This window comes from Phragmites australis, chromosome 12, assembly GCF_958298935.1.
Source record: "Phragmites australis chromosome 12, lpPhrAust1.1, whole genome shotgun sequence".
Taxonomy (NCBI): domain Eukaryota; kingdom Viridiplantae; phylum Streptophyta; class Magnoliopsida; order Poales; family Poaceae; genus Phragmites; species Phragmites australis.
The window spans coordinates 12,342,713-12,358,652 of NC_084932.1; positions in this window are offsets into that span (position 1 = coordinate 12,342,713).

Genomic DNA, 15,940 nt, shown 5'->3' on the forward strand with positions numbered 1-15,940 from the left:
CAGACTTGTACATCCATGTCTAGTCCATCTGCAAATTCATGATTATAATTAAGTTTTAGCAATCAATTAAAAATAAATGAAATGATAGCCATGCAATATTTCAAAATTCACATCTAATTATTGTATTACCTCGCATCTTGATTGCTCCATGTTAGATGGCCCTTCACCTTCCATCACTTGGTCCGGGACGAAGAACCCACCTTTCAAATATTGCCATATCCGCTTGTGCCTAGCAGGTGGATTTTCCATCCCTATAGCATAATATTCATATTCAATATGTTGATCTATGTAGAGGTGATTTTAATCTTTTTTACTAATTCACTACTAAAAAATTGGAGGTAGATTTTAATCTATTTAGAGTGGATTTTAACATTTGTCCTTAAATCACTACTAGAAATTTGGAGATCTAGGTAACAATGACATAATCACCAATTATGGACTTACTAATAATTAATCTGAATTACCTAAACTTAAACACTTTAAATAATTAAAGAGATTTTAGTATATTTATCATGGTTCCTAGCATTTTTAACATGTAGAGCATGATAAAAGAAAGCTAACAAAAGTGGTTTCACAATTTTTGGACCTATGTTCATTTTTCTACACATTTTGCAAGATTTTAGCCGATTTAATAGCATAACAATAAATAAATTTTACATTTTCTGATTTAACCGATTATAAAAATAGCCCTAAAATTGACGGGCAGGCCAACCCACTGGGGCGCGTGCAGTTGCGGTGGCCCTGAGCAGAGCTCACCGGCGGCGAGCAGTGGCCACATTGGCTCGGTAGAGAGCACCTACAGCGACACCATGAGGCACGGAGGCACCCGACCAGGAGCCAGTCGGGAGGCAGCCGGTGACGAGCACGGAGAGCACGATGGCCAGATATGCTGGCGGCTAAATGACAGCTCAAGTGGCTCAGCCACTGGGGAAAAGTGCGCCGATGACGGGTTCAAAGGAAACTGGCACGCGCACTAGACTCAATAGGGGACGAGGAAGCTCACCATAAGGCTCAGTCACGGAGAAGGAGGTTCAATGTGATGGTGAAGTGGTGAGGTGGCGGAAAGGGGCACCTGTGCGTTATGGGGAGAAGAAGATGCCTTTTATGGAATGTAGAGTTATTAGTGCCAGCTCGTAATATGAACCGACACTGATACTCAGTGTCAGCTTATAGTTACCATTCGACACAAAAGTATAAGTGCTGGTTTTTTCCAAGAACCAGCACTGATACTGAGTGCGAGTATCAGTCAGTGCTGGTTCAACCTGGCTCGATCGTTGATCGAGTGCGGGAAGTTATAACCGGCACTGATACTTCATTAGTGCTGGTTTTATCCTAACCAGCACTAATGGGGTAGCACAGATGACTATTTCTACAGTTTTATCCTAACTGGCATCTCAAAGATGATCATCATGATGTCTCCTGGGGGCTGAGCAACCTTTAGTTTAAGGTTCATGAAGCAGTCGTTAGACAAACCTACAATTCGAGCTTTTCCCATCTTCTTTAAATCAAGTTCTTGATTGCAAGATCAATTCTTCTAACCATAGATCAATTTATGTCATCATGCTGAGTCATCAATCACTCAATGGCTCCAGACTATACCACCTCGGCTTTGACCTCTTGGTCACATTGTCTCCTCAGATGGTGTTGCAGCATGATGTCGCGTGCTCATCAATATGGCTACCATGTCCTGAGATTTTTTTGGCCCGTGGCAAAACTAAAAAAAGGTACCCATTGCAAACAATTGTATTGAAGCATCATTTCATGTAGTTTTGAATGATTGTACAGCCATCGCGATATGGACCTTGCACTTTGGATGACCATGTCGTGTTCTCTAAAATCACCAACTGATTTCAACATTAAGTTTATTGTGTGCACCACACAAGGTTGCCACGCTATAGCAGGATATTCCTATCTAAGAACCTGATAGGCCTTCTTGTAGTTGGACCTGTTATCAGTCACGATCTGCACAATATTTTGTGGCCCCAAATCATTGACCACTGCTCTTATCTCGTGCATAAAAGAATGAACCAAATAAATATGCAACAATTGAAATACTATGTTACCAACTTAGCAAAATAATGTACCTTGTTCAAATACTTTGCATCTTGACTGTAGCCAGTCGCATCTACAGACTTGTGAAAAAACATACGACCATTGCAATATACGAGAAAATTAATAATACTCATGTGCGTCGGTTCCGTCCACGAATCGCATGGTCACATCATACTCTGACCATTCTAGCTTCCACTTTTCAAATATTTTCTTCAATGCACTTTCATTCTCATCCAGATACTTACCATCTATATCTTGGCCAGCTGGAGATGGTACCCCCTCGCCTGTTACAGAACAAATGGTCAGAAGTCAAAAACAAAGAAATATGACAACAATAAATTCATTACAGACTTAATCACTCACCCCATTTCTGTGTTTCTTTCAGTGCAGCGACAAAGAATGCTTCATCTGCCCTTCTACCAGTAATGCCTGAAGTGTGGAAAAATTTGGACCATACCAAACCAATAGCTTCCTTCGCTCTCTTTCCCTTCGCACTCCATGACCCGGTGTCAATTGTTGGCTACACAGGGAGTTTTGCTAAAGCAACATTGTAATCTCTTACACTTGGTGGTGGTTCCCTTATTGAAGATGCTCTCCTAAACATCCTCTTTAACATAGAGCCCCCTCTGTCACTACCACTACCACCTCCATGCTCGTAGGACTTGCCTGCCCTCCTCCTGAACTCTTCCTCGTCCCTCGACTGAGCCATGGCATGCTGCACCTATTCCTCTTCCATATACTCATTGTCGCTTGTCAAATCTACCTGAACTCTTGCTGATTCTTGCCTCCGAACCCTCTCGTCAGCCTTTCCCTTCCTCTTATCTCTTGCCTATCTAGCTCACGTCTAAAATAATCACGCACATCTGGAGGCACCCTATCACAATGTATAACATTCGATCCGTGCCCTGCCAAACGTTCTTTCAACCTTGTGGCACCATGGCCTTTCTTTTCTTTATTGCAATAATTGCACCAAAACCCCCGGGGCCAAATTATCCCCGTGCTGCCACACCACATCTCTATCCGTCATCGATTAATTTGCGATTTCATAACCGATGTAATATGGTAACCGATGTAATAAGATCGATAACCGAGCGAATCAACTGCTACATCTTCCTAATCGACTACACGATGAACTGCTGCCCTTCTAACACCGATTACCGACCATAATACATGAAAGAACGCTACTAAACGGTCGACAACCGAATGCATCATGCACTGCATCATCGGAATCGAACGCAAACAACCCCTACCGACCCCATAGCCACGATTACTGACTGAGAAAAACAATAAATCACAGAGTTTGAACGGTTACCGAGCTTGCTTCGTCGATTACCGACCTGCGGCAGGGAGACCACACAGCTCGGTGGAGATGGTCGGTTACCGCTGTGATGCGGTCGGTTACCGAGCCCCCGAGCTCGATAACCGCTCCTGAAACGCCAGAATCACGATAGAGAGCAGCGGATATGGTCAGGGGGGCGCCGAACCTGCTTCTTCGGCTGCAAGAAATGGCGTGGGGAATCTCTGCTATGCACAGTGCTCTCCACAGCGCTGGCAACCTTATCCATTCCACGTGGGCCAAAACGGGCCGCGTAATACTATGCATTCGACCCATATCACAAATCGGCCCATTTTACCGAATTCCAAACTTTGGTTGACAATTTGGAGCTATAAACGAGATTTATTTTGAATTTTGTTTGCACAGATACTCTTAAAATTAGCTCTAGTTTTTTATGGAATTGTTTTTGGATTTTTTGAGTTTTTTCAAATCCGTTTGAATTTTTTGAATTTAAATTCGGTTACCGTTCGAATTTTGAAACCAAGCGGGACCAAGATACCCGATAATCGCAAATTTTTATCGGTTACCGATGAAATTTTGAACCGTGAGATTGGCTACACCCGTACAACAAATATTGGAGTGGTAGTTGTTTGTCAGTTTCGGCTTGGTGGTCTCTGTCGGAAGAATGACGACCGAGAAAGCGAAATTAATTTTGGCTACACCCAGATAGCCGTATCAAAAATAGATTTTCTATAGTGTCAGCATTTGCAGCGGCAGATAGCCGTATCAAAGATGGCATGTTGGCTGTGGCCAATTCGTGAAGGTTAGTAGCAATCTAAAATGTATACATTCTGCACATGTCTCTAAAACAAACTGCACGTGCAATAAAGAGCATTTATCTGTGAAAACTGAAATGAATCAAGAGACATGGCCATGTTAAAAAAGCCTATTTTCTTTGTGGGAGAAGCTAAGGTCCGATTAACGCATACAACGTAGTGTAACTTTATTGTGCCCATTAACAAATGGAAAACTGCGTATCAAATCTGTTGCAGATATCTCATTTAGCTCCCTAAACTTGTGGATCGAAAGTGTTAGCTATTCTTTTAACGGCAGTAGCAAAAATAACAGGCAGATGCATCATATACGTAAAAGGTTCGAAGATTGGCTGCACCCGTACAACAAATATTGGAGTAGTTGTTTGTCAGTTTCAGCTTGGTGGTCTCTGTTGGAAGAATGACGACCGAGAAAGCGAAATTAATTTTGGCCGGTCAACGCAGCAAGCTTCTCGACCATGGCTGGGTAGCTTTGGGCGGATGCTAAATCTCCGACTACATGATTAGCTACGGCTAATTAACCCATCGCTCTAGGTCAGCATCCTCGATGCTTGTCCGGTGGTCGTCGCTTAACCTCTCGCTAATTAACCACGCATGTTAAGGCCGTGCCCAGCCGAAATGTTAGAAGACCCAATCCAAGGGTTCACATTGCAAGATTGCTTGCGGTACCGCAGCTAGTCAGCTACAAGCATCAGACGTACTTATACATCTTCACTATACATTGATGCAATTAATTTAATTAATACTCCCTTTGTCCAAAAATATATAACGCTTAGGATTATGTACGGCCTTCGACATCAGAATTTTTTGTTTGAGAGGTAAGACCTAGCTTTGACCTTAAGTATTTGCTACAATAATTATAAATGTATTATTGAACATCATTTATAGATAGTTATAAAACCAAATTTGTACTGATTACTCCTCCTGTTATTGAACATATTACTATTTGTATATAGACCGGTCTCCAATATACTACTTTTTGTGACTACTTTTAATGTGAAATTATATTAAGTATATATAAAAGTAGTATATTACAGAAATTCCTCCTAACCCCTTCCCTCTTCTTCCTCTCGTCCATACACTACTACATAAACCCCTATATATATCGGTTCTTCACTGCCGGTTCCTAATGACCGGCATTGATAGAGAATCACTGCCGGTTCAAAAGCCACGCGGGAAAATACAGTCATCGTGACTTACGAATTGGCAGTGATAAGGGCATCTTCTGTGCCGGTTTAATCCACCGACCAGCAGTGATAACAAGGCATCACTGTCGGCTTGTTATATGAGCCGGCAGTCATGTCTCGACTATATAAAATTTTCCCTCTCCTTCCTCAAGCCCGAGCACACAATAGAGAGGAGCTATGTTTGCTCGGTGACGGCCTTTTTTGTCACCAAGTTTTTAGTGGCTTCAAAATTTTGAGAAATCTTTATGCCTAGGTGTTCTAAGGTATGTAACTTCATCTATAATCCATTAATAGTTAAATTTTATTTGTTAAATTGCTTTGGATTTTAAAATGATGAAGATGCACCTATGACCCTGATGTTTTAAGACAATGTAGATGCAATGATATGTCATTTATTATACGGAAGCTTCAATTAGTAGTTTATGGTGGAAAGTGTCTTTATTATTGATTTACATTAGCTATAGGTTTGAGCATATTTATTTTTTATTTTTAATGAATTACAAAAATTAGCCATAAAATTAAGATATATAGCAAGCTTCAATTTTTTTATATTTTAATTAATTTAGCAAGCTCCAATATGTAAACTTTAGGTATGAGGATATTTATTTTTTATTTATAATGAATTAGAAAAATTAGCCATGATATTCAGGTATGTTGCAAGCTCCAATTATATTTTTATATTTTAATTAATTAGCATGCTCCTATATAAAAACTTTACGTATCAGTGTATTTATTTTGATTTTTAATGAATTAGAAAATTTCTCCATGATATTTAGGTATGTAGCAAGATCCAATTATATTTTTTATATTTTATTTAATTAGCAAGCTCCAATATATAAACTTTATATATGAGCGTATCTATTTTTTATTTTTACTTAATTAGTCCTACAAAAGGGTTGAATAATAACGAAAATTTCTAGAGATGGCACCAACAAATACTCATCGGGAGCGTACGCGAAAGCATACAAAAGGCGGCTCCTCCAATCCGAGCCAATTGCCGGTAGGAGATGACGAGGTAATTTATTTGTTGGTGATCGCAAAATATTCTAGATGTTATGAATTTTGATTTACAATAATGATATAATCATAGATGAATAGAAGATGGATGTACAATTTGAGCCGTGTGAGCGTAGAGTATAAGAACGGTGTGGATTATTTCTTGGTACAAGCCGTGGCGCGCAAGTCAAATACATAGTCTCAATACATGTGATGTCCATGCATCGATTACGAGAACAAGAAGCAGTTTTTCACCACCCAGCATATACATTCCCACTTTATGCCAAGGGATTTTATGCCTGGTTATACTCGTTGGACGGAGCACGATGAAGCTGAGATCATACAGGAAGGGCAATACATTGGCAGAGAAGACAAAGACTTATGCACCGATATGTCGGCTGTCGAATACACCGATATGCCGCCTGCCGGAGATACGTTTGTCGATGATGATCTAGAGGAGATGTTGGCCGACGCTGATGCCGATGATCTGGAGCAGATGTTGCGCGAAAGGGAGGGGAACTTCACCAATGAAAGAGAGTTTCAAAAGTTCTAGCGTATGGTAGAGGACTCTAAAACACCATTGTTCCTGGGCTGCGAGAACAAGCACACAAAGTTGCATACCATGTTTTCACTGCTACAACTAAAGGCTAGCAACAAGTGATCTGATACAAGCTTCATAGAGTTATTACTGTTCTTGCAGAAATTGCTTCCAAAGGGAAATGTGCTATGAGAAAACACATACCAAGCACCAAGCATGTTGTGTGCCCATTGGGGTTGGAAGTGTAGAAAATACATGCATGTCCAAACGATTGCATGTTGTATCGCAGAGAGCATGCAGACCTGGAAGCGTGTCTCGTCTGTGGTGCATCACGGTACAATCATGACCGTGATGATATCGATGGTGAAGGAAAGAATAAAAGGCCTCCCATCAAGGTGATGTAGTATTTTCCTATAGTCCCCCGTTTGAAGCGTTTATTCACGAACAAAAGGCATGTCGAACTGATGCGGTGGCACGCTGAGGAGCACAAGGATGATGAAATGCTGAGACACCCCGCTGATTCACGTAGTGGAGAAATATTGATAGGAAATACAAGGAGCCCTTTGCAGAAGATGTGAGGAATATAAGATTTGGGTTGAGTATGGATGGGATGAATCCATTCGGCAACATGAGCAGTAGTCATAGCACTTGGCCTATGACTCTATGTATCTAGAACCTTCCTCCTTGGTTGTATATGAAACAGAAGTACATTATGATGCAGGTGCTGATACCAGGGCCAAGGCAACCTGCAGCGATATCGATGTATACCTGAAACAATTAATGGAAGATCTTGTAATACTGTGGAACGATGGTGTGCAGGTACGTGATGCATACAAATGAGAGAACTTCACCCTATGCGCAATGCTGTTCGTAACAATTCAGGATTAGCAGCCCTTGGCAACCTATCGAGCCAGACTATCAAAGGCTACAGTGCACGCGTGCATTGTTTGGATGAAACAGAGAGCTTGTGGCTGAAAAATAGCGAAAAATGGTGTACCTAAGTCATCATAAATTTCTTCGCAAGAATCACCCATACCATAGCAGCATGAGAGCTTTTGATGGGAAAGTTAAGACTTGATCACCTCCTAAGCATCGCATTAGGAGACAGTTATATGACATGGTAAAGGGACTTAGAGTTATCCTTGGAAAGGGACGTGGGAGTACACTGGTTCCAAAATCTAATCTTACAGCTCCTATGTTCAAAAAGAAATCTGTTCTTTGACTTAGCTTATTAGCCAGATTTAGTGGTTCGACACGCAATCGATGTAATGCACATTGAGAAGAACGTGTGTGATAGCTGATTGGTACGTTACTTGACATACCTGGCAAAACAAAGGGTACACTCCAAGCACAGAAGGACCTGAAATGTTTGAAACTCAGACAAGATCTACATCCCGAAGATATGGAAGAAGGAGACAAATATCTTAGTCCTGCTAGCTACAGTATGAGCAAGGTGGAGAAAATTGTAATGTGCAAGTGTTTGCATGGAATCAAAGTTCCATCGGGTTCCTCCACCAACATAAAGAGACTAATAATCATGAAAGATTTGAATTACTGGCATGAAGTTTCATGATTGTCATGTGATGATGACACAGATGCTTCTAATTGCAATTAGAGGTATTCTGTCATCGAAGGTCCAAAACCAAATCATAAAGCTGTGTTCGTTGTTCAACACGATATCACAGAAGGCCATCGATCCGACCAAGCTAGATAAGCTGTAGGAAGACATGGTAGAGACTCTATCCCAGATTGAGCCGTTGTTCCCTTCATAATTTTTTGATATCATGGTGCATCTCATTGTTCACATTGTGAAAGAGATACGAATTATTGGCCCTGTGTTTCGGCATCAGATGTACCCTTTCAAGAGGTTCATGGGAGTTCTAAAGAAATATGTTCGTAACCGAAATTGGCCGGAAGGCTGCATGGCCGAGGGCTAGGGAACCGAGGAGGTCATTGATTTCTGCGTTGACTACATGAATCTCAAATCGATTGGTGTGCTTGTGTCTCACCATGAGGGGAGGCTACAGGGGAAAGGGATGATAAGTGCAAACTCATTTTTGCACTAACGACCCCGTTTCATTCACGCAAGCACATTTCACAGTTCTGCAATAATCAGTTGTAGTGGACCCATATGTCGTAGAACACCACAAGATGATACGCACCATAAACCCAGGGAAGTCCGATGTTTGGATCGCGTGAGAGCACCGAGATCATTTTGGCGCCTGGTTACATAGATAGGTGATGTAGAAGCAGATAGAGTGTGATCAGTTGACTGTGTTGGCTCACGGACCATAAACTACAGTCCTCACATTCCAAGGATATGACATAAATGGCTATACATTTTATACGAGAGCTCAGTATAATAAGATTGCCAAGCAAAATAGCGGTGTTCATATAGATGCCTATGATTGCAATAGAAATAGGGAGACCTACTATAGATTAATAGAGGAGATCTGGGAGCTCGACTATGGAGTGTTAAAGTTCCTCTTTTCCGGTGCCAATGGGTCAGACTCTTAGGGGGTGTGAAGATCGACAAGTACGGTATGACTACAGTGGACCAAAAACTCTTTGGATATAGAGAAGAACCATTCGTACTTGCAAATGATGTTATGCAAGTCTTCTATGTAAAGAATCAAGACCCGGCTAACAAGGAGGAGCGCCATGTGGTTCTTCAAGGAAAAAAAAAGGATTATCAGAGTGGAGAATGTTGTTGACGAGGAAGACTACAATCAATTCGACGTGCTACATCCTTTCGGAGAGGACGTTGACCTAGGTCCCATGGAAGACACCGATGAACCTCCCTATGTACGCCGTGATCATAATGAAGGGCAAATCATTAAGACAAAATAGCTAAATTGTATTAATTACTATGTATGAATTTGTTTTAGATGCAATTATACCTCACTTTTGTTATGGAACCTTCAGTTTCTAGTTTATGGTGGAAGATGTCTTTATTATTGAGCATATTGATTTTTTATTTTTAATAATTAATTAGCAATAGCACAAGCTAGCACTATTGCTATGTATTACTATTTTTTTATTTTTAATGAATTACCTATAGTTACGAGCATATTTAATTTCAATTTTTAATGAATTACCTATAGTTATGAACATATTTATTTTATTTATTTATTGTATTTGAAAATTGAACCAGGAAATTTAGGTATATATAAAACATAATTTTGGTATATGGCAAGTTCAAATTTAAATAAATATGTATTAGGATTTTAGGTCAATAGAATGTTAATAAGTATAGATAGTACAAATTAAATCGAAATCACTTGAGTAGCGCAGAGTTTTGTTCTGTCTTACTTGTTTAGAGAGGAAACATTCTTCTCAAGTCAGCATTTATGTGCCAGTCCTACTAGTTTAGAGAGCAGCTTCTCTCAAGACGAACAGGACGCCCTATCTGAGGTTGACCTCTAGAGTTTTCTTTTGGGTTGGGCTAAAAGAAAACTCTAGAGGTCAACCTCAAATAGGGCGTCTAGCTCGTCTTGAGAGAAGCTGCTCTCTGAACTATTAGGACTGGCACATAAATACTGACTTGAGAAGAATACTTTCTCTTCGAACAGGTAATCAGTATTGAAGTCCTAATAAGGCCATTTGCTGGATCCACTGTGCTGTAATGTAACATGAACACTATCTTTTCTTTGCGGTAACATTTTTTGGTGTTAGTGTGGTTTGTAGTAAATCATTTGTGCATATTCTCTGAAATTTAGGACAGCTGTGACATGGTATGTTGGGAGGAATACCACGCAGAAGTTAATGGATTCAAAGGAGCATGTTACAAAGGATACAAGTCCAAACATGAAGCTGTTGCGGTATACAACAGTCAAGTCATCCAAGCCGGGCTAAACTTGGCTAACTTTGAAAATAAGAAATGTGATTTCACGTGTAAAGATGTCATAATCCTAGTTCTAGTTGTAGTTGTAATCATCATTATTTTGCTATGTAAGATGATGTGACTTGTAAGATCAATGTGTCAACTGTCAGTACCTTTATGCCTATTTTGCTTTGTAAGATGCTCACCTTGACCAGGGGAAACAAGGAGCATGGTGGTCGCACACGAGGCGTTGAGGTGATGGGTTGGAAATATGAATTCCGAAGCGACGTCGGTAGTTACAAGATTTGAAAGAGATCCCAAATAGAGCGAGGTGCAGAATGAGAGGCAAAACAAGCTAGGATGATGGAAATGCTTGAACAAGTGCTAAAAAAGGAGAGGGAACATTCAGAAGAAAAAATAGCACAAGCAGTTGTCACACCCAATTTTAACGGACAAAACCAGATGCGGCTTATGTGTGCCCAGGATGTTCAACACATATAAGAATATCACAGGTGAAGTAACAAAAGTAATACTTTTATTAAATAAGCGTTAAACTCTTATAGTAGTTGACATATATTGTCTTCTATGAAGATATCTGTAGCGAAACAGAAGCACTAGTGCCCAACAATACCGCAGGCAACCAACCGGGAGACACGCACCTAGAACATCACAACCTTGTCTTGATAGTCTTCAACATCTTCACTCACTAAGCAGCAGCACGCATGTCGCATGATGTAGGGAAAATAGCAAGTGTGAGCACATGACGCGCTCAGCAAGTGTGGGAAAGATAATGATATCTAGGCTTATATCAAGAATAGGCTAACACATGGTATATTTGCGTAAATGCGAGTAATGAAAACATATTTGGACTCAAAAGCATGAAACAATTATTAAGTGAATGTAACCCATACAGTCCAACACCCAGCATACAATACTCCCCACCTTGCATACCATAACTATCTAGTACTCCCTGTACTATAACCAAAACCAGAACCATCTAGTACTCCCTGAACCAGAACCAAAACCACAACCAAATCCATAACCACAACCATCTAGTACTCCCTGTACTAGAACCATAACCACAACCATCTAGTACTCCCTGTACCATAACCATAACCAGAACAAAATCCATAACCACAACCATCTAGTACTCCCTGTACTAGAACCATAACCACAACCATCTAGTACTCCCTCTACCAGAACCATAACCACAACAAAATCCATAACCACAACCAAACTCATAACCACAATCCACTAATCATGTGAGGGTCCAAGTCTCTCATAACCGTGAGCACAGCTGTTATAACAGTTTTACACTCTGCAAAGGTTGTCCAGCTTTCCCCACAAGTCATGATTTCCATGCTGCCGTGTTAGCTATACACTTAACACACGCCAGTGGTGTGTCACCCGGAAAGTCACTTCAAAGCCGTTACAAAGTTTCATCCAGTATGTACATGCCTGCTAGGTTTCACTACCGTCAAAGTGGCATTCACACCACCCAGAAGCCCCCTTTTGCGCCTTGTAGCTCCAGGAAGTTTTCACCCTTCCCTTCCACTACACATCTCATACCACTAACCAAATGGTTCTGGCCTTTGCCATCCCCACACAACCACTCTTCCGTTTGGCACGCACAAAAACTGGAATCCACTAATTAATAGGCTAGGCCTGTCCCATACTAGGTCTCGTGGTTGGTACGATATTTCTTGGGTTTTCTCTCCATGAACAGGTCCTTACTTAGGTTACTTGAGCAAACATTAAACCAACATCATAACCATAACAACCACCAAAACCACTTTGCTCAAGGCCTAAGGTTCCATGTTGCTAGACCATTAACACATTAGCGACCAATGTTGCGTAAGTTCATTAATCAAGTATATGACACTTCTCAATATCCCAAAAGCATGGCTAAGCAATCTACCGAACAAAAATACCTAACCATAAGCCATCTAGGTTCCAAGGGATGATAAGGGAAAATCTAGGGAAAACCCTAACATAGGTGACTACCCATCATATTGACAGACACTGCATGCAATTTTATAAAACAAAATATTTAAAAACATAGGTTCAATATGATCAAGGACACTTGCCTTTTACCTAATGCTGCTCATTGTTGTCAAAATCTTAGTCTTGAAGTCCCTCGAACTCCTCCGGAACGTTATCGGCTAATCGCGAGAACTACCGACAAACAACACAAAGCAAACACTAAGAACAACATACCAAACATCATCAAAACACTTTAAAAATACTATGGTTGACTAAGGATAATTTTAGAAACATTTATATGCAAGAATTGCATAAATCGGAGTTAAGATGAAAAGAGAACAGCTTTCGAGAGATGGATTAGGCTGAAAAGAAAATGCTGATTTTCCAGAACTATCTTCCTATGGGAAAGGCATTATCACACAATCATTGTGTCAGACTTGACAACATCATTGCGCAAGATTCAAGAAGTGTAGTACAGATCAGACTTCGTTGACTAGGCTAAGGAGAATGATGTGGCGTTGACTTGGCATGCTATGCAAGTACCATCCTGGATTAAAGAAAGGATACACTGAGATCTAGTATCGACCACCTATGATGGATCAAAAAGGCCGAATATTGCGCTTATAGGTTAAGGATACTACTGGTGACTCTATGTAGTAGCGATGGTTCGGGTTTCGTCGAAGATGTCGATCGGGCACGTGGCCACAAACATCGATGTCGGCTTTAGTGGCGTTTTAGTGAAATGAGGGAAGCATGGCGTAGAACGTGGAAAGACTAACTCAGCGGTATGGTTGGTTTTAGAAGGGGTCATCCGAGGTAGCGACAAAATAGCGATAACTGCTGCTAGGTTTGGTGGTGACCGCGAATAGATGCAGGAACAAAGACGCTCGTGTTCCAAGAGATTGGCTATGAAATGCGAGAAACCGTTTGAATAGAGATGTTTATATATCCCAGGAACACAATGCAATGGCATAGTTTTGGGTAGATCATCCACTGAGAGGAAGAACGATCAATGGAGATGAGATGGGTGATGGCTGCGACGTGCTGTGGTTGGCAATGGCGTCCTGGTTGTGTCGCTGCACAAACGGGGATGGGCCCTTAGGGTAACATAGAAGACTCAATAGGACATGCCGTGATATGGTTGGTGCATCCATACGGCTTTCAGATTGATAGGGTACGCGAATGCAAATCTGGTGCATGTCAGAACGCGTCCAGAAAACAGACAGCGGGTATGTCGACCTTGATTGCGGTGGTTTGGCTGCTCTACTGGCCGACCTGGCTGGTGAGGGCATTGGGAACATCATGGTACACGCACCGGTGAAAGGGATTGGTGATTTGACTTCTGGTCGGTTGGGAACATTGATGCCAATCGGCTACAGCGCGGCTGTCCACGATGGCGACGACCGTCGCGGCGTAGATCGGGCTTTGATCAGGGCTAGGGCTTGGCTAGAGACCTAGTATGATGCTAAAACAGTAGTAAGAGAGGAGAAGAAGGGGTCCTCACATTGTTTTGATGGTCAAAGAAGGAGGATTTGTGGAGAAGACGACGTAGCGCATCACGGGCGGCAACGGCTCCAACGAACGGCGGCACTCTGGCGACACACGGGCAGGGCAGCAGTGACTTCTAGGGCTTGGAGGCATGGAATAAGGGAAGGAGAGGGCATGCAACTCATATTTATAGGGCTAGGGGTGGCTAGTTGAGGTGGAGTCCAAACCGAACACGAATCGGATTCGAGTTCGAGTTGGTTACGATTTCATTTTTCGCAGCTCTCTATTCCAAGGATGATATCTCTATTGTCCAGACTCCAAATTGGACGTTACTTCATTCTAAATTGTAGTACTTGAAAGGATGTACAACTTTGGTAGTCATTGGAATTTCCGAAAACGTCATCTTGTTTTCCAAAAATGCGCAACAAGATAAATTGTTTGAACTCGGACTTATCTGCGCAACACTGATTTCGGGGGCCATAACTCCTAGCTCCATTATCCAAAAGAGGACTTCCATAGGTTCAAATCGAAGCTCTCGACGAGACCTACAACTTTGATATTTTCAAGATTTGCATTTGACGACGATTTTAACTCCAAACCTTCATGGAAAGATAAGGCTGTCCAGGACTCCGAGAAAATTTGCAGATTTCGTGGATCCTTTGTTGGGCCATCTAGAAGACTTGACTAAGGGTTTGGACTTGAGCAAGATTGAGCCAAAGACACTTTAGTTATATCTAGGGTTTAGAAAAGAAACTTTTGCAGAGAAATTTGAATAGGGTTTGAATTTGAATTGAGCTTGGAGTGAATTTAAGAGAAGCGAAAAAGATGAGGTTGAACAAGAATAGGAGTAGATAAGGAATTTTAATTTGGATTTGTGTAGAATTTGAGAAAGAGGAGAGATTGGCTTGAAACAAGGATTTGAATAAGATTTGAATTGAATTGGAGAAGATTCAGATATGATCAAGGATTGAATAAATGATGAATTCAAATATTTTGTATTCCAACCATTAAGATCCTTAACTTATTCACTACTGAGTTTTGTAAAAACGTTTTCAAAATCTTTTTCACTCAAAACACCCAAGAGAAAGAAAAGGAAAAAAGAACTCTAATGCATTTACCTGACTTCTAACAAAACTCAGCATACAATGCACACAAAATAATAACCTATATTGATTGATTGATTAAGAAAATAGGTTTTAAACCTATACTACTGGTGAAGCTATTCAATAATCTTGGAAAATTTTAAAATATTATAAATTCTAAAAATCAGGGTGTTTCAGCAGTGTCCCAAGCCCTCATGTGTCAACGGGGTGCCATTGTGAGCGAATAGGAATGGCCGAAAGTGTCTCCTAATGATGTGCGCTCCAGCCCCAATGGTCAGAACATTACCATCAAGGTGGCTTCCAGCGTGGCTTATCCCCGTTGCTCCCATGAACAATTGCACAGACATTCGATACCGGAGGGCTACGTTGTCGCCAATGTAGATGAGGCAATTGACCAGTACCACCATGTTGAGGTGAACTACCCCGCAGAGGAGGGACGAACACTATAGGAGAGAACGAGCATGCATTCATCGCGTGGGAGAAGGCCTACATAGTGTTTCCACCAGGGACATTTCCCGAGTACCTCTACTCTCTAGTACACCTTGGGCCGTCGTCGCCTCTTAGATCTCCCTCTCCTCACCCATCTCCTAGAAGAAGTCCACCTCCTCAGCCATCGCCTCAAAGAAGTCCATCGCTCAAGAAGCCAGCATCATCAAGAACC